General features: G+C 43.5%; 1 long non-coding RNA gene across 1 annotated transcript; it reads right to left on the bottom strand.

The window, feature by feature from the left end:
• Positions 1–425: 425 nt before the first annotated feature.
• Positions 426–15,637, bottom strand: LOC115278956. Its single transcript, XR_003903133.1, has 2 exons — positions 15,516–15,637; positions 426–749 (listed from the first exon to the last, which is right to left on the bottom strand). It is a non-coding gene; the product is annotated as an uncharacterized LOC115278956 (long non-coding RNA).
• Positions 15,638–15,758: the final 121 nt, after the last annotated feature.

The following is a 15,758-nucleotide window of genomic DNA, read 5'->3' as shown; positions in this document are numbered from 1 at the left end:
ACTTACTTCAAAGATCTTGCCCTCACCCTACAGGTCCTAAATCACTCCTCTGGCCTGGATAATCTCACCGCCCTGGCACATTCCTGTTCGTGTTCTGGTGTACCTTGTATTTCCTTCTCGTGGCTTTTCTTTTGGTCTTTAAAGTCAACTTCTTCTATTCTGCATCCTGGGCCATGAGCATCAAGGTGGAGCAAGGATTCATCAGTCAGGCTTCTCTTGTTCCCTTCCTCCTCAGCACATACCATCTGTCCCTTTCTCCCCCTTTTTTCAAACATGTCTGTAAATCTTATCCTTCTGCCTAGGATTTGTGCAGCATCTGGTGTGTGCTCATAGGCCAATAAATATTCAGTACGGGTCTCATGATCATCTCCTATTCTTCGCCTTCACCTGAATGGAACCAAGCCATGGTTTTGAATATGCAGCTCTTTAAAATGTCAAAAGTCAATTTTAATCCCTGCCCGTATCGCATGACATGTAGGAAGGCCTTCTCCATCAGGCCAAGAGGCCTCCAGGGCAGTGTTACCTTGGTGATTTCACTCTGGTCCTGGGTCTCGTTCTTCGTTTTTCAGCTCAGAAGCTTGCTATTCTCAGTGTCCGTGTTGATTAGACTTGGGGATGCTGACTCACGCCCACAGAGCTCAGATGAAGCAGATGATAAAATCAGAATACGAATCTATTAATTTACATCATGGCATGTAACTGTTCAGTGGATTGAATCCTCACGTCGGTCTGAACAGTACATTCTCTCCCTGTAGGCAAGATACATGGGAAGCCAAATTATAATCAGAAGGTTGTTTAGTGAACGGGGTGTCAGAGCAAGGAAAGTTAATTACAGTCTATGATTAGAATTTTTAATGGTATCCAATGCTAATAGCATGATATATCCAATTCTATAACCAGAACACACCTGCCAGCCAGCCAGCTGGTCGCTTGTGCTGGCTGGTCAGGGCTGCCTTGGACTAGACAATGCCCCAGTGGGCATAGCAGTGCTTGCCTCTGTGACTCGCCTACAGCCTGGCTCTATCTGTGGACCTCCTCACCCCCAAGACTGAGATTATCCTTTGGATTCCTTGAGGGAAAAATTTCTCACACAATACATAAAAGGTCATAAAAAGAATACTTGTGACTATAATAAAATTAAGAGCTTCCATTCCTTAGAAGACACCATAAAGAAAGTGTGAAGTAAGGTTATAAACTAGAAGGTATCCACTGTATTTCTAATACACACAACAGAGGGCATATGAAGAATCCCTACAGATCAATAAGAAAAGCACAAATAACCAATAGAAAAATGGACAAAAGCTCTGAGCAAGCATTTCACAGAAGAGGACGTAGATATATCTGATAAACATATGAAGAGAAGAGGGGCACCTGGATGGCTCATTCTTTGAGTGTCTGACTCTTGGTTTCGGCTCAGGTCGTGTTCTCACGGTTCATGGGATGGAGCCCCACATCGGGCTCTGCACTGACAATGTGGAGCCTGCTTAGGGTTCTCTCTCTCTCCCTCTCTGCCCCTATTCCACTCACTCTTCTGTCTGTCTCTCTCAAAATTAATAAGTAAACTTAAAAAAAAATACGAAGAGATGGTTACTGATTGAGAACATACAAGTTAAGACCTCAATGAGATGCTATTCTACACTCCTTCAGTTCAGTTTACAAAACTCACAACGTTGGCGAGGAGCTGGATGATAGGATTATTGGTGGGCATGTGGATTCATAAAACCGCTTTGGAAAATAGTTTGGCATTATCTTCTAAAGTTCACACGTCATGGTCTAGCTGTCCCACCCCAGGCATAAACCCAAGGAATTCTTGTACACATACAACAGGAGGCACATAGGAGAATGTTCACTGCAGCACTGTTCATAATAGCAAACCCCTAAAAACAACTCAAAAGTCCACCAGTGGGAGAATGGGGGAATAAAGTATGGTATTTTCATGTACTGAAATATTATACAACAGTCAAAACAAAATTTAGTATGATTTCCTTTCTAGAAAGGAAGGGAACAAAATAGAAATAATTCCTTTTAAGGAAGACATGTAAACTTTGACAGAACAGTATAAAAAGGGAAGAAAGACAGGAGACATGCTCAGACCTCTGTTCCTTGGGTTCCCAGCTGCTATGAGTGTTGGCTGCCAACTCTCTATTCCTCCCTGGAGAATTGCCATTAGCCAACTGGGGGCTGACTCACCCAGGAAGCTGTGCACTTGTTTTTTTCTAGATCACCTCCCCAAGTGTAAGCCAATGACTGACTAACTGTGGGGTACAAACATCTAATCTTTTGCCTCAGTGTAGGGTGACGCTGTGGTCCACGCAGTGTGTGCACCAGAGCTCTGACTGCCATTTCCAGCTGATTCCACATCCTTGCTTGGCTTTTTCACTCTGTCCTGTCCTGCTTTCCAAACTCCCCTTTCCCTGAGAACTCCCTCAACAAACCACCTAAACAGCAATCCCATCTCAAGCTCCATTTCCAGGGAAATAGATGTAAGACAACAGGAAATGAAGAGCCTGGGTTCTGAATGATGTACCTTAGATAGGGAGGGGCAGGAGGAGGAGTTAGAGGTCGGAGCCTTACGGTTAAATGCAGGGCCTTAGTTTTTGTTTCAGGTTCTGTTTTCTCCCCCCAGGTATTTATTACCTGATTAAAAAAAAAAAACGAGTTCAATAGTGAAATAAATCAGAAAAGAGGGCCATGCATGGATCAATGATAAACATGCCATTAGCCAAGGATTATAATTCATCTATTTCTGCGGCACCAAAATCCGGTTTTAAAAATGTTTATAAAGATACAGATTTTCACAAAGAAATGTTTGTGTTACAGTCCATCAATATGCATTTATTGAGTGTCTAGTGTGTGCCAGGGACGGTTTTAGATGCTGGCAACGCACTGGCAAACAAGACGAAATCCCTTCTTGCGTGGAATTTCATTGTAGTTGGAGAGACAGAGAGTACTCAAAAAAACGAATTGAAGATTTTAATTTGGCTACTGAGAGCTGTCACAAATGAAAGAAAACTGGCTGCAGTGAGGAGAGAGATGTATAGTGTTGGGGCCTTTAGACTGGGAAAGTTAGAGAAGATGGTTTTGGGCTTGTGTTATAAAGTTATTCTTAACTCTTTTCTTTGTATTCTTTTTGTACTCCCCAAGCCATATAAAAAATGTGGGCTAGATGTTATTATTATCCACATTCTGCAGGTATGTACTCAAGAGAAGTAGGTTTCTAGCCTAAGGTGAATAATATTTTCTGTTCTCTAAGTGAAGACCCCATTGAAAAAGAGAAACCGTAAGCCATTAAACAGTCATGGGCACAACTTAAATTTCTGGAACACACTTATGCTTGAAAGGCTTTCATACCTCATCCAATCAGTCTCAATGGAATTTTCCACTATGAAGGACACCAGTGGGGATGGAAAAGAGATCATCTATGGCTAATGGAAAAAAGTATTTTGAGGTCTCTCTTTTTTTTTTCTTCCTGTACTGGGGTGGGGTGGGGTGTGCCGAGTGAATCCTAAATCTTACACCCAGTCTTGCTGGGGTCCAAAGAAAGACCTCTGTGAAGTAGCTGACAGGGTGAGGGATACAGTTTGTGGCCGTCGATGAGAGTAGCTATTATCCCTGTGCTGCCGGCTTGACCCCAGCACCCCCCATTGAGCATCAGCCCCCTGGGGACTGACAAGCAGACCACATCCGCTTCCGTCTTCGGGGTTGTAGGTGGGGAGGACCAGCAGAGTAGGCCAGCTCCTTCTCCTGGCATCGCGGTCCTGGGGCCTTAGTGTAGTCTCTGTGAGTTGCAGTCTCCTGATCTTTTTTTTTTTAAGATTATTTATTTATTTTGAGAGAGAGAGAGAGAGCGTACTCATGAGTTGGGGAGAGATGCAGAGAGAGAGAGAGAGAATCCCAAGCAGGGCCCACATTTGCAGGCTCAATCTCATGACCCTGGGATCATGACCTGAGCTGAAATCAGGAGTTGGAAGCCAACGACTGAGCCCCCAGACGCCGCCGTTTCTTCATTTTTACAATGAGAATAATGGTAGTATTTACAATAGTGTATCAAGAGATTTCCATAAGCTCACGTATCAAAGTATGGAGAACCTTACCCGGCAGAAGTTCTCAGGCTGTGTTAGCGTGGATGATTATTCTCACTAAGTGGTGGAAATTCATTGATGAATCAGGTCATTGGCATTTCCCCTGACATCCTTTAGATTTTTCATGAGGCTCAAAGACAAAGACCTCAACAGTTCACAGAAAGGCACTAGTTGGATGCTAGGTCATTGTTAGTATTCTATGGGTTTTGTAATACTGGACTTTTTCCTCTGGGAGCTGATTTCTCATGTTAAATAGACATGGATGCCCCTTTATGGGGTTACTACGAAGGATTATTGCTCGAAGCCTTTACAGGTCCAGCTTCCAAGCATAACCATGTCAAGTCTGTGGGGCCACCTTCGATTTTTACAAGTGCTGGGAAGACCCTGTTGTAGCATAAGTCAGTTGCAAGCAAAGCTGAGGGTAGGTTCTGGCTCTGGAATGTCCTATGTAGGCTGCCTATCTTTTAGGTCACTAAACTAGGACTGACTGTGAAGAATCAATTGTATTGTTGTCATCATCATCCTTATCTTTCTGTTTGACGGCTTCTGGAATTTTGCCAAACCAGACAGCTTGTAAAGTAAATTCTCTCTACTGTTTGTATGGGGCCGTAAGTCCTGAACACCAGCTGTTTCTGGTATTTGAAGTAAGGTTCCAGGGGCACAGAGGGCACCCAGAGAGCACAGTCTTTTCCTCCTCTACAATGTATGGGTGCTGTGGTGCAGCTGGGCGGTTTGCTCCTTTAGTCCCCAAAGCAAATCTCATAGTTGTGGGTTTTTGGGTTTTTTTTTAATCTCCTACAAGGTCAAGCTCAGCAGCTAGTAAATATTTGTGGATATGATTTGCTGCAGCAGCAGTGAGTTAACAACTGCATAAGCCACACTCTCCACAGGTTAGGGCAGCAGGAAGGGAGTATTTCTCAAACCAATATTAATCCGTGGACTTCTGGAGACTAGTTTGGAATGTAAGTGCCGAGCTCAGTTCTAAGAGAGGGAGCATAAACTAAACCTTTCAGAGATAAGAAAGACTTGATTTTGGTTAAATTGTTTTCATTCTTGGAATGATTTATACTTTTAAAATGCTTTTCTAGATATTGGATAATTAAATTATCACAACTACCTGGTCATATATGCAGGCTGGTTATTACTCTCCCTGTTTGACTGATGAGGAATCCGAGTTTTAAAGAAGCAACAAGCCCAGACACACGCAGATGACAATGATGAAGCAGCTGCTCAAGACCAGCTCTATAGGTTGTTGCTTAGGCACAATTTGAATACCTTTCAAACACACAGAGTTCCTCCAGCCCTTCTGGTCTCGCAACCCTGTATCATCTGCCTGGCTCCTGAAACCTTTGTTTCCAGTTTTGCAGTGATGTAGGGAGGAAACAGGAGCTAGGTCTCCCTCCCTGGTGTCACAGCTGGCTGGGGATGGCCACCTTAGAGGGGCGTTGTGTGAGTCTGCCCTTCTCCTACCTGCACCCGAGATTGCCATCCAGGAAGACCTTGGGGGTACTTTTCTTTCTTTTTTATTAAAAAAATTTTTAATGGTTTTTATTTATTTTTGAGAGACAGAGAGAGACAGTGTGAAGCAGGGGAGGGTCAGAGAGAGAGGGAGACACAGAATCTGAAGCAGGCTCCAGGCTCTGAGCTAGCTGTACACAAAACCCGACATGGGGCTCAAACCCATGAACCATGAGATCATGACCTGAGCCGAAGCTGGACGCTTAACCGACTACGCCACCCAGGCGCCCCTTGGGGGTACTTTTCAAACGATTATGAAACATCCAGAATGGACCCAAAACTCTATTTCTACCCTTCAGGGTCTTTATGCCCTTTCACTGGGATTCCACAATGCATAGAACCACCAAGCCCTATCTTTAACTATTAGCTCTCAAAGTTTGGATGACAAAATGTCCACTTCTCTCAACAAGCAAATAGATATATTCTGTTTGAATATTTCAACAGCTTGGCCTAACCTTAGGAAAATGTTAACCCAGATTTGGGGCCTGTAAATCTCTCAAGGGCAGAGCCAAGGTTTTGTTCATTTTGGATCCCTAGCGCGGAAGCATCTCCTGGTGCATCATATAGATTGAACAGATACCTGCAAGCACAGTCGGTTTCCCATCTGATCCAAAAGAAGCCCTGCATCTTCTTTCCACTTAGCTAACTGAGGCCACCTCCCTCCTTCCGCTCTGAGTTCATTGCCAGGGCCTTGTTCCTTTCTGATGGATGTGGGAAGCAGAGATCAGGGAAAGCAAAGCCCTTCTCCTTCGATTTCAGCAGATCTCCGCTAGAGAACTCAGCGATGCCAGGCCCCGTGGGGCAGGAAGGATGACCTGTCTCATCATTGTGAAGTGGTATTTCTAAAAGTCTTTCGGAGGCGGCTGGTGGTGGACAGGTGTTAACTTGTTAAGGAGGCACAGTCAAAGGAGAGGGCACCAGGTCTCCCTCCCTCCCTGCCTCTTGCCCCAGGGCCATCAGTAGGATCAATATTTAACAGGGCATGTTTCTCTGTGTCCTCAGGCTCCCTGGTTCCTGGTAGGTCTGGGCCCTCCCATTTGCACTGGAAAAGAAGTGAGAGACTTGTGTAGCCAGAAGGATGTTTGATCAAAGTGGAAAGTGGACAAATTGTTAGATTGGGGAAGGCCAGGTAATGAGTAGCACTGGGCCTGGAGAGGGTGTTTTCCCTCCTTGCCAAGGCTTTAGGATGGCAGAAGGGTTTTGGTGCCTGCTCGGAGGCCTCAGAGGCCAATGCCATCATGACCTTTAGAAATGAAATGAGAGGGGCGCCTGGGTGGCTCAGTTGGTTGGGCATCCGACTTCAGCTCAGGTCATGATCTCGCAGTTTGTGGGTTCGAGTCCCGCATCAGGCTCTGTGCTGACAGCTCAGAGCCTGGAACCTGCTTCCGATTCTGTGTCTCCCCTTCTCTTTGGCCCTCCCCTCCTCATGCTCTCTTTTTCTCTCTGTTTCTCAATAATAAATGTTAGAAAAAAAAAAAAGAAATGAAATGAGATTAGGAAAGGTCAGTCCAGAAATATTTCCTTTGTTCCCAATAGAAGGAGAAACAATAACAAGTTGACCCATGTTTTCCTGAGTTACTCAAACCTGGTATCGCTTTTGCTTCAGCAATATCAGGATTTAAAAAAAAATCTTTTTTAATTTTTAATTTTTATTAAGTAATCTCTGTACCCAAGGTGAGGCTAGAACTTAGAATCCTGAGATCAAGAGTCATGCATCCTATTGACTGAGCCAGCCAGGGAACCCCAGGATTTTACTTTTTATTTCCCTGACACTTGGATCCAAATTTGCGGACCCTGCCCTTTCTGTTACCTTCATCGATATCTGAACAACATAAGGTTCAGAGTAAAACTGTTGCTTAGGATTTAGTGGCCCTGTGTTCTCTGTTTCTCAACACCCTGAGGTATCTGTCAAATAGTTTCTCATGATCTCAACACCCAGGGTATTTCCATGGTCCCGAGAAAGCATAGCCCTTGCTCTAATTTCAAGAACAATATCTAGAGTCAGGCTGCCTTCTTCTTTCATACAGGATAAATTCCTGAACACAGATGTATATACAGTTTAAAAAGTATGAAAGTCTAGTAGGAGACCCAGACTATAATGAGAAGTATATGCCCAGTGAGCCAAAATTTTTCTACTCCAAGTTGAATGCCAACCTCAGGCTGTACCAGGGAGAATGTCAGAATTGTGACTTTGCTCTGACTTACTGAATCAGAATCTGCATTGGACAGGATTCCCAGGTACATATACCTATACCATATACCCAGCAAAGTTTGGGAGGCCCTGAGCGAAAAATAAGTATCACTAATTACTTCTTGCTTCATAATCTTTTGGACAGAGGGGCTCCACCCTGTTTATACGTTTAAATCACTCAAGGGCTTTTGTAAACTACTGATGTTTGGGTTCCGTCCTAGATCGGTTAACACAATCTCTGGACGTTAAAATCTGCCCAGGTGATACTAATGGACAGCCAAGGCAGAAAACTACTGTTTTTGGGGTTTTTTCCCTTAACATTTTATTAATTTTTGAGAGACAGAGAGAGACAGTGTGATCAGGGGAGGGGCATAGAGAGAGACAGGGAGACACAGAAGCCGAAGCAGGCTCCAGGCTCCAAGCTGTCAGCATAGAGCCCGATGTGGGATTCGAACCCACGAACTGTGAGATCATGACCTGAGCAGAAGCTGGACACCCAACCGAAGGACCACCCAGGTGCCCCCTGAGAACTGTTTTAAGCCCGGTTTCCAGTGCCCTTTCCCTAGTGTTTTATACATCAGTTGGGAGACCATTCTCCATGTTTCCACATGCCCGGATCATACCAGATTAAAAAAATAGAAATCATAAAAGGTTTCAGGCTACCCTTCACTCACGGTTTCTCTTCTGTAATTCTGCCCTACTGTGTGTGCAGGCCCCCCTTTGTGGAAAACGAGACAAATACTGGCGCATACTGGCACTCATACTGATATTGCCGTGAATAACAAAGTCCTTTGTCCCTAGCCCCGGGAGTTCATTTCTGCAGCCAGCATCCATGAAATTGTGGCAAGCTAACGTCTTAGCTTGAAGGCAGGGCAGAATCTTCTAGCTTTCACAGCCCTTGACAACATCTTTTATCATTTAGTACTTCTGCCCAAGTCAATACCTCGCTACCCGGGTTAATCCAAAGATTGTCTGACAAGGCTATTTCCTTTGAGAATGTTAATCTCCATCTTCAGTTCGTTGCGCGAGGTTTACCTCCATTGTTTCATCGCGGGCACATTTCCCACTAATTTTTACAGAATATGGGCAAAATGCACAAACGCTGCTGTTTAGATGAAATCCAATAAGTTGAGAAGCTACACTGACAAGCAGTCTCCCAACCACCCGCTTGCAGTCCTATTACTGCACAGAAGTCTGCTGTCGTAGAAGAGACTATTCCGCACACACAGGGAATGTTAGTATATCGTTGGTGTCAGTCAGAGAGAGCCTGAAGTTAACCTGGAGCCAGCAGTAGTTTTAAAATTCTTGACCCCAACGGCCTGCCAGGGGAGGATGGTTCTCACTCTACGTGACAAAAAGAGCAGCAAAGATTAAAATCCCCACCATACGTCAGGTTCCAAAAACCTTGATCATAGCAGTGCTCAAAACATTGTTCCCCCCACCCCCGCCATAATACACTGATTTCAAGGAGAGTGAAATTCTTCAAGATTTGTCCACATTGATTTAAAGAAATTTTAATTACAAAATCAGACTTTGCCATCCAACATAATGTGAAAGGAGAGCTACTTATAGAAACAAAAGCATGATGGAAATAAATGGGTTCCTGATCATTAGGCCAGCATTCTCCAGATGTTTCTCATCCTGCACCCCCATAAAGAAAATTTTTTAGAGGTGCCTGGGTGGCTCATTTGGTTGTGTCGACTTCGGCTCAGGTCATGATCTCAAGGCTCATGGGTTTGAGCCCCATGTCAGGCTCTGTGCTGACAGCTCGGAGCCTGGAGCCTGCTCCTGATTCTGTCTCTCTGGCTCTCTCTTCCTCCCCCACTCGCGCTCTGTCTCTGTCTCTCAAAAATAAATAAACATTAAAAAAATCTTTTAAAAAATTTTTAGTATGTCACACCCCACATACGTAATTACATAGAAATCCAGTGCAAATACTGTTGTACTCACTATGCATTTTACAAAACACAAACAAAAACTGAAATAAAATAGATGAGATAAAAATACACAGAAGTCTTAATAATTTCTTCCTTTCCCCCCAGTAGGAGCAAATGCCTCACTTTAGAGATCATTGGGTTTGATGGGAACACTTCTTTTTTAAAAAAATTTTTTAATGTTTATTTAATTTTGAGAGAGAGAGAGAGAGACAGAGTGTGAGCAGGGGAGGGGCAGAGAAAGAGGGAGACACAGAATCCGAAGTAGGATCCAGGCTCTGAGCTGTCAGCACAGAACCCAACTCAGGGCTTGAACCCACAGACTATGAGATCGTGACCTGAGCTGAAGTCGGACGCTCAACAGACTGGGCTACCCAGGCGCCCCTGATGTGAACACTTGTAACACATGTCTCTGATTTCCCTTGAGCTCCCTCACAGTTTCTCATAGTCTTATAAATGAAGAGCTGTCTCTTTAGTTAGACCAAGGGCAAGCAAACGATAGCCTGCAGGCTAAATCTAGTCTCTACCTATTTTTATATAGCCCCAAACTAAGACTGGTTTTATATTTTTAAATTGTATTTTATATATATATATATAAATTGGATTATATTTTAAATTTAAAATATTTTAAATCTTTTTAAAAAAGACAGTTCAATGAAAACACTTGCTCGCTCATACCTTGTGGTCCCCCCAAACCTATTATTGTTTATTTTGCACCCTTTCTGGAAAGTTTGCTACCCTTTGACAGGAAAGGTGTCTGGGGCACATTCGCCTTCCTTCCACACGGCAGGGTCTTCCTGAACTCCTCACAGGGCCGTAGAGGTGGCTCTCTAGCCCGAGGGGCTGGCCCTGGCTGTAGCCATACCCCTTGGCCTGTAGGCACCCTTCCTCCAAAGAGCAGGAAGTGGCTTCCTCAGTGGTTGCTTCCAACCCTCTGTTGGCTCTTGGGCTGTGGTCCTGGGCACATCACAGTGACCATTAGCTGGGTTCTGGGTGGCCAGACCCTCAGCCACAGGGCAGCCAGGACCGCGGGCTGGGAGCCAGAGCTCGTCACTGGGCACACCCTCTGCTCTGCAGAGACTAGGTAGAAGGAGGCAGGCGCCGGGTGGCTGGACCAGTGGGGAAGACACTGGACGTAGTGCAGTTGGGAGGTGGCCAGCTGGGTGCCCAAATGAAGGCAGCCACGTGGCAGAGGGTGACCTAAGAGCCCGTCACGAACTCCTTGGCCTAGGTTGAGGGATGGACACCGACCCTAGGGGAGGAGAAGGCAAGACCCTGGTATTGGAGGGCTGCCCTTAAGGTGACTCCAGGTGAGGCCTCTGGCTGTGGGTGGTAGGAATGGGGTCCAGGAACTAAAACTGGGGAGCAGAACAGAGCAAAGGTTGGGGAGCTCTGAGTGGATGGAGACGGAACTGGTGGGAGAGTCAGAGGTGAAGGCCTAGGAGACAAGTGTTGGTTCCCCAAGTTTGGGGCAGTGCTCGCTGGGATGAGGGAGTCGGCAGATCAGTCAGTAGGTGGGTCATGGGCAGTGGCCTGGGCTGTATGTAGAACTCCAGGGTCACACAGGTGAAGACGACACAAGGAGACTGTTTCGTGTTTAGACTGATGCTTGTAAACAGGTAGAATCAATACCGTGTGTCACGGTGGAGGGGGCATAAGGTGTGATCAGCTAAATTAATAGTGTGGTGAGTTGGCCATGGCTTCCCCTGGGGGGTGACCCCAGTGTGGGATTTTGAACCATGAAGTGGATTTGGAAACCCCAGAGCGGCATTAACTACCCTTTGGGGGGTTATTGTTTTCTTGGTTTTTCATTACTCAATTTCCTTGGAAAGCGCCTGTCTGGCATGTTTCTTGAAGGTGGGATCAGCCTGTTTTTTGTTAATTAAATCACATTTTGAGTGTCCCCAGGGAAGCTGGCTATAGTTAAGAAACGGTGGTAAATCCTCTTGTTAATCAAAGAATCCTTTTGTAATGTGAATGATGACACTCCTGTTTTTCTGTGTTTTAAGATTACATTTGATAGATTTATTTCCATGAAACACCCAAAGGGGACTTTTGGAAATCAAACATAATTTAGTTTGGGAGTTTTATTTGTAAATATTGGAGCACCTCATGCTATCTCTGGAGACCCTCAGGGAGGTCCCCAATCAAAGTGGGAATTATTACGTTTAATGAAGAGGGATTCAGGGCAAAAATCAGATTTCCTGCAGCCCCCACCCCCCCGCTTGGGCTGGTTAACTCCTTCATACCTTTACCCAACTCAGCTCAAGTGCCACCTTCTGTTTAGCTTTTTTTCGGTCGGAAACTAGCCATCCCGTTACATTTACCACTTTAATCATTTTAAGTTTGTTGTGCGACCATCTGTACCATCTGCTTCCGGAACTCTTTCATCTTCCCAACTGAAACCTTGCCCCAGTGAGACATGACTTCCCTGTTACCCCCACCAGCCTTTGGAAACCACCCTTTTATTTTCTGTCTCAGTGCATTTGACTATTCTAGGTATCCAGTGCAGCTTTTTAAATTAATAATAATAATACTTATTATTATTTTATCTTATTGTTTTCCTAAGTTTATTTATTTTGAGAGAGCATAGCAAGAGTGGGGGATGGGCAGAGGGAGAGGTGCCCCTGTAATGCCATTCTTCAAACTTTTACTTTAATCGATTATACAGAACAGTGTTTAAAGAGTCAAATAGTTTTATAAGACTTGTTCTAAAAAGCAACCAAGCCCTCGCTTGGCCTTCCCATGTCTTGCTCTCCAGTGACAGCCATATTGAATGCTTTTAGATTTGACATTAACCTAGGTAAGGTGCTTAATATTGCTACTTCTTGATTTTTCTGTTTTAGGCATTTTCTATTGATTTCTCACTGTGAAAAATAAGAATTTAGCTTTCCCATAATTTCGTTGAAATAGATTTTATTGGGAAGTGTATCATATATACAGGAGCCTGGATAAAACTTCCAGAGCCTGTTAAAAATAAAATACTGTTACTTGTTCAGCTTCACTGCACTCCTTTCTCTCTTCTAGATGATACCACCAATCTGTGCTAATAATTTCCTTTCTTTTCCTTATAATTATCCTGTGTGCACACATTCCTAAACACTTAATGTTTAGTGTTACCTGTTTGCGAATGTATATAAATGGAAACATACGGTATGTTTTCTGATTTTGCTTTTTCACTCAGCTTTAGGGTTCCAAGTTTCAGCCACTGGAAACATGTTGCTATAGCGGGTTTATTTTCTCTATTCTGTTGTGTTCTGTATGAACACAACTACATCCCCATTTGTCCAGTCTTGTCCATATAGCTCATACCCATGAGCAAGAGTTTCTCCAGGCCACGTAGGTGGGAGGGGAACTTTTAGGGCATAGGGTGTGTGGTACTTTTTCAACTTTACCAGATAATAACTGTTTTCCAAAGTAATCTCACCAAAGTTCCACCAGGAGTGAAAGAGATAGTGCTGCCTCCCTCCCCCACCCCAATCCTTGCTAACACTGGGTATTGACTGACTTCTTAATATTTGCCAGTTTGGTTGGTGTGATGTGGTAATTTTAGTGCAGTTTTCATTTGCATTCCCCTATTACAAATTTTCATATTTTGAAACTATCACTTGTGAGTCATCTTCTGTGAAACGGCCTTTCATATGTTTTGCTTGTTAAAAAAATTAATGCACAGATGTTCTTTACATATCATGGATAGCAATAGTTTACTACCAGTTTTATGTGTTGCAAATAGGTCTTCTCAGTTTGAAGTTGACTTTTTTTTTTTTTTTTTTTTAGTTGAGAGAGAGTGCACCCATGCACCTGTGAACTGGGGTAAGGGGCAGAGAGAGAGAGAGAGAGAGAGAGAGAGAGAGAACTTCAAGCAGCCTCCACACTCACTAGGGAGCCTGATGTGGGGCTTGATCCATCACCCTGGATCATGATCTGAGCTAAAATCAAGAATCACATTTTCCTGGGGCATCTGGGTGGCTCCATCAGTTAAGTGTCTCACTTTGGCTCAGGTCATGATGGTCATGATCTCGAAGTTCGTGAGTTTGAGTCCTACATCAGACTCTGTGCTGACAGCTCGGAGCCTGGAGGCTGCATCAGATTCTGTCTCCCTCCCTCTCTGTCCCTCCCTTCCTCATGCTCATACATAAATGTGCTCTCTCTCTCAAATAAACGTTAAAGAGTCAGACACTTAACCAACTGAGCCACCCAGGCAGCCCCCAAGTTGGCTTTCTACTCTGTCAAGGTCTTAAGAACAGAAGTTCTTAAATTTTAATTTAACATTAATTCTGTTGATTTTATATTTTTTAGTAAAGAATTTTTTTTACTGTTTATTTTTTGAGAGAGAGAGGGAGTGTGAGTAGGGGAGGTACAGAGAAAGAGGGAGACACAGAATCTGAAGCAGGCTTCAGGTTCCGAGCTGCCAGCACAGAGCCTGATGGAGAGCTTGAACCCATGAGCTGAGAGACCATGACCTGAGCTGAAGTCGGCCACCCAATCAACTGAGCGACCCAGGCGCCCCTTGTTGATTTTATCCATGCTTCCTTTTATGGGAAGGTTTATGTTCTATTTTTTTCCCCATTTGTGTCTTCTTTAGAAAAATCATTCCCTGTTCCAGTGTCAGAAAACATTCTCTATGTTATCTTTCAAGTGTATTATAGTTTTGCCTTTTACGTGTAGTATTCAAATCTACCTGGAATTGCTTTTTATATGTGGAATGATAGGGATTGAATTCTAGTTTTTCCATCTGTATCTACTATTGTCCCAGTGACATATATTGAATGGTCTGTCTGCTTCACAGTAATCTGCTGTGCTGTATCTGCAAAAAATGAAGTTTCCAAATACACTTCAGTTTGTTTATGTGCTCTGTTCTTTTTGTCTATTTGTGCCAATACTATACTGTCTCAATTACTAGAGCTTTATAATATGTTTCCATGTCTGGCATAGAAAGTCCTTTGTTCTTCAGGATTGTCTTGACTCTTCTTAGGATGTTTGTTTGTGTTTTTGGTGTACATTTTTATCAGCTTGTGACATTTTGTGGAATGTTGAGCTTTTGACTGGAATTACATTGACTCTCTAGATCTGTTTGGGAGAGCTGTAGAATAAATACATGAAGATAAAACGGCATCAAAGACAAGAAGATCTCCAAAGCAACCAGGGGTAAGAAAAGATCATTTACTAAGGAAAAGTGAATAGATGAATTAATTATCTTTTAACAGTAAAAATGGAAGCCAGCAGACTGTGGGAAGATGTTTCCCATGTACTGACAGCAAAATGCAATAATCACCTAGAACTGATACCCAGTTAAACCCTTTCAAATAGAATGGAAGCAAGATAAAAAATTTCAAACAAATTAACTAAAGGAAAGTTTTAAAAGATATACTTCAAGCAGAAGAAAATGGCCCTAGACTCTAGGTATATTCTTCCAGGAGGAAGATCAAGAATGCAGGTTGAGAGAACTCTTCAGAGGGGAGAATTTGCTACTTCTTCTTCTTTTTGGGGTCTGTACAGTCTTACCTTTGTGCCAACTCAGTGATCTGTTTTAAAAGTTGTTGAAAACATCTAATTTTATCCAGCATTTTAGTTGTTTCACGTGGGCAGGGTTGTTTGAGTATCAAAACTGCCCACCTTACAGGAGAGAAAAGTCCTCCAACAAAACTTTCAGGAAACTCTCCCTGTCTCAGCCTGTCCAGAGTCCTTGTTATCTGTCCTCATGGCAGATGGTATTTTCACCTTGTAGCACGTATACCAGCTGCACTTTTACAATTGTTTGCATGCTCTTTAAATTAATTGTCTACTTACCTCATTAGAAATCTAAGGTCCAGGTCTGTATTGTCCTCCATTTTAGTCCCATTCTTTATTCCGGGTAAGCAAGTGCCTGGCACATTGTAGATATTCAGTAGACGTTTATCTAGTAAATGATTAGATGAATAATTAATTTTTGGTTAGAAGCCAGTATTAGGTATTAAGTCAGCACTGCTGTGTGTCTCTGCTTCGTATCTAGTCATTGAAGGCACTGCTTTAGGGCTAGTGAATTCCATGGAA

This window comes from Suricata suricatta, chromosome 2 (assembly GCF_006229205.1).
Source record: "Suricata suricatta isolate VVHF042 chromosome 2, meerkat_22Aug2017_6uvM2_HiC, whole genome shotgun sequence".
Lineage (NCBI taxonomy): Eukaryota > Metazoa > Chordata > Mammalia > Carnivora > Herpestidae > Suricata > Suricata suricatta.
Note: the sequence above shows the minus strand (reverse complement) of the source record. Positions and strands in the feature narration are given on the sequence as shown.